The sequence below is a fragment of the Neodiprion fabricii genome, chromosome 4 (assembly GCF_021155785.1).
Source record: "Neodiprion fabricii isolate iyNeoFabr1 chromosome 4, iyNeoFabr1.1, whole genome shotgun sequence".
NCBI classification, from domain to species: Eukaryota; Metazoa; Arthropoda; class Insecta; order Hymenoptera; family Diprionidae; genus Neodiprion; species Neodiprion fabricii.
The window spans coordinates 38,981,345-38,989,304 of record NC_060242.1 but is presented as its reverse complement, the minus strand read 5'-3'; positions in this window follow the sequence as shown (position 1 = coordinate 38,989,304).

Genomic DNA, 7,960 nt, shown 5'->3' with positions numbered 1-7,960 from the left:
AAAGTGTGTCCTTTCCATTTTATCTTCTTTTTCTAAGCTTTTTTCTTTTCATTATCCTTGAGTGGAAAGTCGCTAGAAATGTATTTTTCTTCATCGTAGGGCGAAACGAAATTACATCTTTCTAGGGCAGTTAATTTTGACGGTGATGGTAAAGAGAAATTTGAAAATATGCAAAAGTATAAAAAGGCTCGCAACATCGAATTTTCAAAAATACTCAAAAATGTATTTCATACAATTCGATATGAACATTACACTTAATTCTGAAGATTCTGTACATACAGTTTGATTTTTCACAGTCAACCTTCCTACAATTTCACTTCTCACAACACTCGGATTTTTACGCAAATTTGGAAATTCTATAAAAAAAATTTGAAAATTCGCAATTTAGACCCTCGTGTTTCAATATCATTCCACATTTTTACCGCCAGGCAGGTAAAACGGCGACAAATTTTAAGGAATTTAAAATTTCATCGCAAAAGAAACGAATTCCAAAAAACAAAAACAAAAAAAAAAAAAAAAGCAAAAGATCAACGGAACGTTTCCGGCGCCGAACGTCTTCGTACATATTATACAATATAATAATAATGGCTGCGCAGAAAAGCCGTCAAAGTTATATACCTACTCCCACGGACAAAGAGAGGAAGACCGCTTGTCATTTCATTGAGGTACACATAGATATATATATATATATATATATGTATATATATACATTTATAGGTATACATAGGTATATAACTCGGCGTTGATGCCTGGAAGGGTGGTTTCACAATATTTCTTTTTACTTCTTTTTTTATTTGTTTCCTTCTTTTATTTTATTTATTTTTTTTTTTTCTTCTTCACCTTTTTTGCACCTTTTTTATCCGACATCTTTTTATTATTCTTCTGCCTCTCTTCATCCGTGGATCGCGGTGCACCGATTCGCAAAGCAAGGATTTTGCGGAGTAACGGGATACAAGTGGATTACATACATATATATGCTATTATATATCTATATTTCAAATGTACCGCAAAATCATCGATTCTTTTCCTTCACTCTATTTTCTTTTATTTTATTTTTCACCTTGTGCGTTTTTTTTTTTTTTTTGTTTTTTGCTCACCTCTCGTTTTTTCCTTATCCCGACGCACGGAAGCGAGAAACGTCCAACACGCAACTTACAAAATACCCTGTACATTTGGGATTCGTACCGAGTTCTGCCGTCTATAACCAAAATTCGCTCACAGTTCTTTGAAGGCCCAATACGCGTTTCTCATTCGTAGCCGTACTCAAATTCGGGTTCGGTGATCGCGGGATCACCGACGCAACAGCCAAACTCCTGTAATATATTAATTCCAGTTAATGAAATTCCTGGATCAAGCCTCGAGGCTAAACGAAGGAACCATTGTGCGATTAAACCGCACATATATTAAAAGCCCAACGCTCACCATCGCGATGTTTCCTAAATATATATAAAATGCCTAAATATATATATATATATATAATACAGATATTTCACGTTACGAGATTTATAAGACACTGATAGGTATAGGGTATGTACATATAATAGAAGCGAAACTAGCAGTTAAATTTTTTTAACGGTTGAACATGAGAGTGTGTCTTAGATTACGTCGCGCTTATCCAGGTTAACAAAATCACGCGTCGCTGATTAATGGACTGTCAAACTTGCGGAACACTCAAGATTTATATCGAAACACGTAAATATGTCGTTATGTAATAGAGCCTCGATATTCTGGGCGCTCGTAATACTTTTTCACTCTTATGCGAATTATAATTATCGCGGTCGGAAAATCTATTTTCTATTTTCCTCTACGAATTGTCTTTTCTTTATTCTTCATTCTTCTTCTTTTTTTTTTTTTTTTTCTTGCGAGGGTAAAAGGTCAAAGTTAAATATTTAACAAAAAAAAAAAACGACATTTTGACGAAATTTTCATCTCTACGCGTACGTACTTGAGACAGGAATTTCATTCTCGTAATAAAATGGATAAAAGGTATCGATTCTTGTCAATCCTGCAGCCTTCTCAGTTTATACAAATTAACGAGATAAAAGCGATAACGTTACTCGATGGATGAAATAGAATTTTGGTGTCTCGTCTATTGATCGTGAAAAAAAAATGTTCAAATCTAGATAAGACTGCGGTTTGTTCGTACCTCTATAAATTAATACCTGTAGTGTACGTGGGGGATAAAAATTTGCCGACACGATCGTGTATAATTGACATAGCTAGAGTTTCGAAGCGAGGTCGGTGAAAAGCTGCAAGCCGCCTACACGAGTGTCCGCCAATTATGTATCAGATTACACTTAAGTCCAGGTTATCCCCTGGGTAAATAGATACAAGACAAGCCTTGCGGGGCATAGATTAACGCCGTTCTTGTTGCCCCGCAACTAGAACAGCGACGACAGAAATACAAGGTGCTACGGACACCGAGGCTGCCACAGTGTAGATAATAATCCCTCCAGAACGTAACGGCCGGCGGTAGAAGTAGCGGAAGTAGCAGTAGTAATGGTAGTTGTGGTAACACTAGTGCCAGTAGTAATAACACCAGTATAGTAGTGATAATAATACCAGTGGTAACAGTAGAAATACTACTATTAGTCGTAATACTAGCGGCAATAGTAATAATACTAATAGTATTAGACTCGGTCGCGAATTTTTTCGGTAGTAGAAATACTAGTGGTAGTAGCGTTAATACTAGTAGTAGTAGACTCAGTTGTAGTTTGTTTTCTGTAGCAGAAATACTGGTAGTAATGATAATACTACTGGCACTAGTAGCAATACTAATGGTAGCAGTAATAATACTAGTAATAGTGGTAGTAATACTAGTCCTAGTAATACTAATATCAGTATTAGCAGTAGAAATACTAGCGGTGCTAGTAGTAGTAGAATAGTAGTAGTAATGCTAGTAACAGTAGTTGAAATACTATTAGTAGTATTAATGCTAGTGGTAGTAGCGATACTAGCGGCAGCATTAGAAATACTCGTAGCAATAGACTCATTCGCGGTTTTTTGTTTTTTTTTTTTTTTTTCAGCAGTTAAAACACTGGTAGTAACAGCAATACTAGTAGTAGTAGCAGCAGTAGCTGTGGCCGTACACACCGATCGATCACTTGTTTCGAAGCGCACGCACTCTACACGCCTTCCGCTATACATTTGTATATGTATACATATTTCGGATACTACGCAACACCGTGCATGGTTGGGTGGATGTATCGTGCGTTACAATGCAGTTTTATACCTTATTTATATATAACAATATTTTATTATTGTTATTTTCCCCGGTCGAATATCGGCAGAGAGGCAGCCGATTTTTCATGATCATTACGTACTCCGGATTATACCTGCAGATAATAGACCCTATCTTCGGTTACTTCACACCGCTAATCCATTCACGGTAGCGAGCAACGGAGGGATTTGTGTTTTGTAAATGTTTTCGTTCTGGTGCAGAGGTATGATTTTCATGAGAAATAATTGAAAAAAAAAATAAATAATTATCGCATTGTTTTTCAGAATATATGCGCATACATATGTTCACGAGGCGGATCGACGAAGTGACCGTTTTTCAGTCCAATTACTCGATTTCACTTTTAGTCAGATCTTAAATAATTATAATCATTTCGTGATCGTTACACTTTTTTTTCAGAAAGCTCCGTGAGTGACTAATTGAATCGCTGTGATCTCAGTTGCGGTTTTTTGTTCAGTTTGGTTTAATGAAATTTCATAATGTTTCAAGTGTACAGGCTATGTCGAAATAATCGCAGAGAGAATTTATACGTGAATAAAACGTTAACGAGTCCAGCTAACGTTAATCAAGTCGAATAACAGGTTAAAAGAATGTTTGCTCGTTACCAACCTGTGGAAAGATGAGAAAAAAAACAGAATAAAAAATAATTTACATGGTAAAATTTCAATGATCAACAACTTTTGTTATATGTATCATAATATTCTTCATTTTTCCAACGCAATAACTTTACATATCCGATATCGAATATTGATAAATCATAGCCCAGTTTCTTCGTAAATGGATCATATACCGATTTCCTGGACGTAGATTTTTATTCAGCAATTCAGTTTGCCTGTAAAAGAAAACTTTTGAGTAAAATCAATATATTTATCGTTGCATGAAGTAAATTGATATTTTATTTCTAAACGACGATTTAAGTATAAGAGTTCATTTACCGACAAAATAACCTATTATTCATTGAAAATGGAAAATGGATATCAATTTCACATTTATTACATGTATAAAGAAAAGATGCTTAACAATGTAACTAGTCTCAGATTATCAATTAATACTAAACTTTTTAAATGAAAATTCAAAGTGTTGGATTCTTATTTCCATTCGTACCAGGGATAATTTTTCGAGAAAACTTATCATAAGTATGTTCGTCTGTTGATTTGAACTTTTGTATCTCGATTTTTCCATTCGACACTTTTTCGAGGGGACTGTACCACTGTCACATCCTTAAGAGCGAGTGACACCGCCGATTATTCGGCAAGTAAATCGACACCGTTACGCATAATCATTAGTCACGCGTAGTCCTCGAGCCAAACACGTCATTTTATGCTTTCACGAAAGTCAAAGTACGATGAGACTTCGTGAAACTTCCGCGTTCCCCGGCAGTGAGTCTCACTTACTTACCCGATTCGATTCTGAGAACGGTGCTGATTTTTGAAATGTCAATCGATTCGATGCTCGTTAGCAAAGTTAAATTAACCCCGATTATGTACTATGTACGATGTAAGTATAGCCATAGAACCTACGGTAATTGAAAATGTCGCGGAGAGGTTTCACCGCGATATAACATAAATTTAAATTACGTCAAAGTTTAAGTTCGCCTTTGTCTTGATTGCCCGCCCACAACATTATGATGCTAAACCTTTGTACGCTGATCGCTGTATTCGCTCATTGAACAAAAAAAAACTTCCCTAGCTAGATAGTTACCAGAAAATTCTAGTAAAATTTCAGACATCGTTTCAAATATCGTTCGAATTTTGTACGACAAAATTTGACGTAAGTATACCCATTTATTGTCATCATAATTGAAACAGTTATAAATACGCCAAAGTTTAAACATTGAACAAAAAAAAATTCCCCAGATAGATAGTTACCAGAAAATTCTAGTAAAATTGTAGACATCGTTTCGAATATCGTTCGAATTTTGTACGACAAAATTTGACATAAGTATACCTATTTATTGTCATCATAATTGAAACAGTTATAAATACGTCAAAGTTTAAACATTGAACAAAAAAAAATTCCCCAGATAGATAGTTACCAGAAAATTCTAGTAAAATTGCAGACATCGTTTCGAATATCGTTCGAATTCTGTACGACAAAATTTGACATAAGTATACCCATTTATTGTCATCATAATTGAAACAGTTATAAATACGTCAAAGTTTAAACATTGAACAAAAAAACTTCCCTAGCTAGATAGTTACCAGAAAATTCTATTAAAATTTCAGACATCGCTTCGAATATCGTTCGAATTACGTACAAGAAAATTTGGCGCAAACGTAACTGTTTAGTATCATCGTAATTGAAATATTTATAAAAAAAACTCATATTCATTTTCTGCCCAGATCAACTTTAGTAATCGGAATTAAAAATTTTAACCTATAATCACATCCGAATTTTAGCTAACGCAGAATTGGACCTCCGATACGATTCTATATCGCTCGAAAGGTGAAGTAAAGTGGAAGGGAGTAAAATTATGATGGATCGTATATTGAGGAGATCGAAGACTCGGTTCTTTTGAAAGTCGAAAGGGATAAAAAAAAAAAAAACCTCGTCCACGGTTATTTCATACCCTCGATGTACGTATATTTTCTTTATACCTTTTAATGCCGAAGTGAAGAAAGAAGCGACGTCTCTTTCCAACGCGGCGGCTTGTTTTGACGTCGTCCTCTCGATCAGTCGCGAGACACTCCCGTTCGATTAAACAATTTATCAGATTGTTTCAATCCGTCTTGATCCCCGCCCCCGTCACGACGTGCGTAAGCTGACGATAAAACGCGATCGAGAGAAAAGATGCGACGGAACAAAACCCACGCTGATTCGTCCACCACTCTGCAGGGTGCAAAGTAATTCCGGAACACATGTGTTTGGACATCTTGGCAGGGAATTTGAAAAAACAAAGTTTCTATTTACACCGCTCGACTGTGAAAAAATCGCATCAGAATTTTGCCCGGAAATATCACTAGCTCGATATAATAACGATGAGAGCTTTCGGTGTTCCGGGATGTAGCTGGAGATCAGATTGTACAAGGGTGGAAAGAAGAGCGCGTTCCGTTCGTCGTTAGATCTTCACCGTCGACTGGCTGGCAGATCTCTTCGTACATCCTCGACAGTCGCGCAAATAGGCTCCAAGCGGGGTCTACTTATCTGCTCCAAACACCGAGGGCCGTTTTTTGGGGATCGAGCGAAAGCTCGGCAGCTGCGACGGGCGATGCTAAATGAGCCGAGAGTGATGCCGGAACTGGGAAAAAGCTCCTATAGCGAAGAAATTGAACCCCGAAGGTTGATCGGCTCTCAGTTTAACTGAGGGTTTGAGACGCTGATGATGAGACGGTCAGCGGATCAATGGACTCGCGGGTATTTCGACCTCGAGTTTAAAGGGGTGGAAATGGAATTTAATATAGCTGAATAACCCCGTCGGATCGGTCTACGCAGGTTTCTTTGAAACACCCTCGGTACCCACTTCGGATATCATAATCAAACGATCGACTTGAAGTGCTGCATAGCTGTGATCAGTGTTACCGGGTAGGTATAAAATATTAGAAGCGTCGATTGATAGAAGGAGCAGAATGTCGAATTTTCATAGATGCGATAATCGGATTTATGAAAGTCTTAAACGTGGAAAGTCCTGGTCGGAAAAATTGTAAATATAGAAAGTCGAAGTACAGAATGACAAAATATAGAAAGATGAAAACACAGAATAGCAAAATCGAAGACTCGAATACGATTCTATATTATCAAGAGCAATTCTGACAATTCTACAATTCGATATTCTATGTTCCGATATTTCTTTTCTTTTACTTTTCCGTACTTCGAATTTCTACATTTTAAAAATTCGATATTGCGACTCTTCAACTTTTTGGTCTTCGTATATTTTTAAACTCCATTCCTATTACACAGTCCTCGAGTATTTTCATTATTCAACGTAATCTAATAATATGGTTTTGGAAAACGAGTTTGGGAAGTAGCTGTAACCGGGTGTGTGTTACTATTTTCTTTTTTATCATTTTCACTCCAACCATGTTTTCCAGTTAGTACAACAAACGCAAGTATTTTTATAGTGTTCAACACGAGTATCGAGTGAAACGACTCTCCGTCTCTCGTTTCAGCCAGTCGAGAAGGAGATGGACAGGTAATGAAATAAATGGGGAAATCGACCGGGCCTCGACACTCGATATCCCATAGTCAACAAAGGCAGCGAAAAAACGATAAAAGACAGGCTCTCCGTCGGGCAATAACCATTTATCTAACCATTACGAAAATAGAGCTGGTCTGAAAGGATGTTGTTGCGTGACGGTAGCTTCTGCGTCTGATAGCGAATATATCGAGTAGCAGCAGCAGCGAAAAGCTTCAGCGGTCTGTACATCCCTTTAATTCCATTCTTTCAACCGCACAGACAATGTCAAGCGGTCAACTCATCCCTGTGATTTCCGTTTTCCACTTTGCCTTTGGGACCCTTCGCCCTCTCGGCAATTCTCTCGTTTAATTTTCATGTATTCTCGGTTAACGACGATCCCTCGTGTTCTATGTACTGTTCCCGTGGGAAAACTCCACGCTGACGAAAAAGGCGAATCTACCCCTTATAACCGGGGGGTGTGCTCTGTACGGGTAAAGGGCGAACTCGGCCTACTTGCAGAAAGCAAACCTCGCGTTGAGGTCCGTCGTGATATCGATCCACTCATCGACACGTTCACCCACCAATTTATGCAAAATCATCGTCACCCT